The sequence below is a fragment of the Raphanus sativus genome, chromosome 8 (genome assembly GCF_000801105.2).
Source record: "Raphanus sativus cultivar WK10039 chromosome 8, ASM80110v3, whole genome shotgun sequence".
In the NCBI taxonomy this organism is placed as follows: Eukaryota; Viridiplantae; Streptophyta; class Magnoliopsida; order Brassicales; family Brassicaceae; genus Raphanus; species Raphanus sativus.
Window position 1 is genome coordinate 19,515,061 of NC_079518.1, and position 3,840 is coordinate 19,518,900.

The window sequence follows — 3,840 nt, forward strand, 5'->3', positions numbered from 1 at the left end:
CAAATCTATCATTCTCCATGTAGTTTTCCCAAGCTCTTTCTTCCCAATAATCTTCATCAATATCTTCCGTGTAGTTTCCACTGTGGGAAGATCTGGCTGTATCTACTGCAAAACTCTCATGAAATCCGTTATCTGCCCAACTTCTTACTGAGTAATCATCTTCTTTGCTGTTGGGTTGGATGGCGAAATTCGGGTAGCAATGATCTGGTGTGCCTCTATCGATCGATAATCCATGGCTGGTGTCGATCGATGATGTAGAGAGGTTGTCGATCGATCCCGAGTACTCTGTTTCATACTCTACTTCACAATGACAAACTTCAATGATACCAAGATCATCTTCTTTTTCCACGGTTTTGGCTGGTTGTTTGTCAAGTTTGACAGGGTCGTAGTGGATATCTGGATCTATCATAGTCAAGCATATCATGTTGGTGTTCATGTCACATATAGCTCCTACTGTAGCCAGAAATGCTCTTCCAAGTAAGAGGGAAGAGTTCAAATTTAACTTGATGTCTAGGACATGAAAATCCACAGGGACAATTGCAATACCAATCTGCACTTCCAGGTCTCTGATCAAGCCTCTAGAATTTTCTGAGTGTATTCCACAAATGTGAAGATCTCTGGTGAAGGCTCTACTTTCAGACCCAGATGGTCTGCCATAACCTTTGGTAAGATGTTGACTGAAGAACCAGTGTCACATAGTGCATGAGGAAACTCAATCCCTTGTACTACACAGGGTATTGCAAACTTCCCAGGATCACTATTCTTCTTCAATGTGATCCTTTTCCTCATATATTCTCTGACATTGTCAAACATTCTCCTAATGTCATTTTCAGTCTCCCTTTTTCTCTGAAGAACATCCACAATCTACTTGTGAAGTAAACCTCTTCAAAGGGTTTCTCTAGTGGGATTATGATAACTCTCTTAGTGAAACCATCAATCTCCTTCTCATTATCTTCTCTCTTAAGGTTCTTAGGGGTTTTCTCCTTTCTACTCCTTAACCTTCTTCCTTCAGTTCCCTCTGATGTTGGTGTAGTGTCTGAAGGGTTACAAGTAGTCTCTGCAGGGTCAGCTTGTGGTTTCGGTGTGGGTCAGAGTGCATTGATTTTGTTGCTGTCAATCGATGGTAGTTGCACTCGGTATGTGAGAGGTGCGTGTCGATCGATAGGTGGAGAAAAGGGTCGATCAATGCGTGTCTTATCTTTGTGTTGATCGATGAGTGGCTCATCTCGTCGGTCGATATCTTCGTAGGTGGGGGTGGGTGGATGAGGATGTGAAGCCGTGAATTCAGCATGTGTCATAATCCTAACCGCGTTACAATCTGCAGTCGTATCTGGAAATGACATAGTTTGTGTTGATCGATGTGGACTAGTTGGTGTCGATCGACACCATTGTGTTCCTCCGAAACTTAGTGAACTTTGCACTTCGAAATCTCCTTCTTGTAGCTTTCCATGCTTCACCACTTGCCAGAAATCATCATCTATAATGGCATTCACGTGGTGTTTCATGCTTCCTTCTCCTACTTCCTTAGAAGTTCCAATTCTCCTGATAGAGTTTTCAGTTTGGACAATTTGTGTCTCAAGATTCCTAACTTGAGTACAAATGGTGTCTATCCTTGTGTTCAGATTGTTGAAGACAGAGTCAATCTTTCCATTGAAATCCACTGTAAGCTTCTGCTGTCCTTCAAGAACTCTATCAATGATGGCATCAAACTTACTCTCCTGGGTGGGTGATGGTGGGTTTTGGTAAGCTGAGTTGCCGTAGTTCCTGGTGTTGGTGAAAGGTTTCTGACACTGTGAACTCTGGTTGTACTTACTCTTCTGACCACTGCCAAAAAAAATTATGTTTCCACTCTGGTTTCCATATTTCTGAAATCCAGTACCTCCAATGTAGTTCACATCTTCCTCTGTATCATCTTCTCTAGCCTCTCCTTCTTCAGCTGAGCAGACTGGCTGCCCCAGAAATGCATGTAAAGCATCTATCTTAGCTCTAACTTCATTCATCTGGTTCTCCCCGATGGCTGCAACCGATTTCTTCTTGTCAGAGTCAGTGTTCTTGGTGATGTTGCTGTTGGCTAGGTTCTCAATAAGTCTCAGCCTCTATTGGATTCCTGGTGTTGAAGTTCCCCTCGCTAGCAGTATCAAGAGCCATCTGATACCTCAAGGCGATACCTCTGAAGAAAGTGCTTAGCAACTGCACTTCATTGAATCCATGGTGTGGACAGTCTTGCTGGAAGAACTTAAATCTGATCCACGCGTCTTTAAAAGTCTCACCAGGCTTTTGCGCGAAAGTGGCGATTTTTCTCCTTAAGTCTTCAACACGTGCCTCATCAAAGAAATTACGCAGGAAGGCATTTTTGATGTCGGCCCAGGATGTCAGTGATCCTGTAGGTAGCTGCTTGAGCCAGTGTGAAGCTTCTCCAATCAGTGACTATTTGAAGAGCTTGCAGAGTATGTAGTCCTCAGGGCCTCCATCCATACGAATAGCAGCTATAAGATCCTCGAACCTCTCCAGATGGTCCATAGGATGCTTGTGTGATAACCTAGAGTAAGGTATATGTGACACGAGAGAGTAGTACTGAGGCTTGAGCTCGGAGTTCGGCTTCTGAATCTCTGGAAGTCGAATAGCTGATATGTTGGTGTATTACTCATCAGGACAATTGTAGTCTGCCAACGATCGTGTTTGAGCTGCTCATGTAGCCTCAGCTTCCGGCTCAGGGATTATGTTTCCCTGTGCATCTAGCTTCTGACATGTTGCATTACGCAGATGACCATCTTGGTCATACAGGTTTCCATTCTCGCCCTGCGTGAGAATAACAATCGCAACCATGCCTTGCGGGTTAGTATCGACCGATGTACGGTGGGTAGTGTCGAACAATGTGGATCGGCAAACGGTATTGGTCGACAGTGGTGTCTGAGTATCGGTCGACGGTTGAACATGAATATCAGTCGACGGTACTGCGGTTCTGTCGATCGATGCGGAGCGTAGGTCTTTGCGAATTGAACGTTCCAAGTGTGCAGGATCTTCTGAGAATAGTAATTGATTTCCCTTATTGCTTCTCGTACTGCTGAGCATGTACATGAAAAGACAAGAAAAATTTTAATCAGAAATGGGGTAAAGAAAAAGAAAAACCTAAAATTGATAAAATTAAATCTAATGGCGTTCAAAGCTCCCCGGCAATGGCGCCAAATTTAATACTGCTCAAAGTACCCTATAGAGCTTACTCTCTCAAATAAGAGGTTCAGCTGTAGTACTTAGGGATCGAATCACGAGGAGCTAGGGAACCAATTAAATCTAATCAATTAATCAATCCTAGGTGAAGTTGGTTTTAATATTGAAATGTAAATGACAATTCCTAAAATGAGTAAGGTAGTTGCTCTAACTAACAATATGATGATTGTTTAAATAATAATAAAGAGTGCTAGACTTAGGGCTTTTATTCAGGAATGGAGATTATAATATCTATAAATGCCTAACAAGTTACTTGCATGATACTAAAGAACTCAGCCGCTTAACTCTCAGTGATGTCTCACTGGTTAAATAATCTAGATCCCTGGCCTCAACTGTCGTCTGGTTGCCAGAAAAAGAGTCGATCGATATCCTTTAGAGATATCGAGCGATACACCTTTCGCAGCGCCGATCGATTCACCTGTCGGGATATCGATCGACGGCTTCTAGATATGCCTAGGCGCGAGCCGATAATGAACACTAGGTCTCAAGGAGGGCGGTTAGCTCTTCTCCAAGGAGACAACTAGTTCAAACAGATAATTCAAGATATCAAAGATCCTAGTGATCTATGCTCTAGTTAGCTACTCTAGACAAGCTTAGGGTGCAATCTATTTG

At 43.0% G+C, this 3,840-nt stretch overlaps 1 non-coding gene across 1 annotated transcript; it reads left to right on the plus strand.

The window, feature by feature from the left end:
- Positions 1 to 2,203: 2,203 nt before the first annotated feature.
- On the plus strand, positions 2,204 to 2,311 carry LOC130499264 (small nucleolar RNA R71). Its single transcript, XR_008938144.1, has one exon. It is a non-coding gene; the product is annotated as a small nucleolar RNA R71 (small nucleolar RNA).
- Positions 2,312 to 3,840: the final 1,529 nt, after the last annotated feature.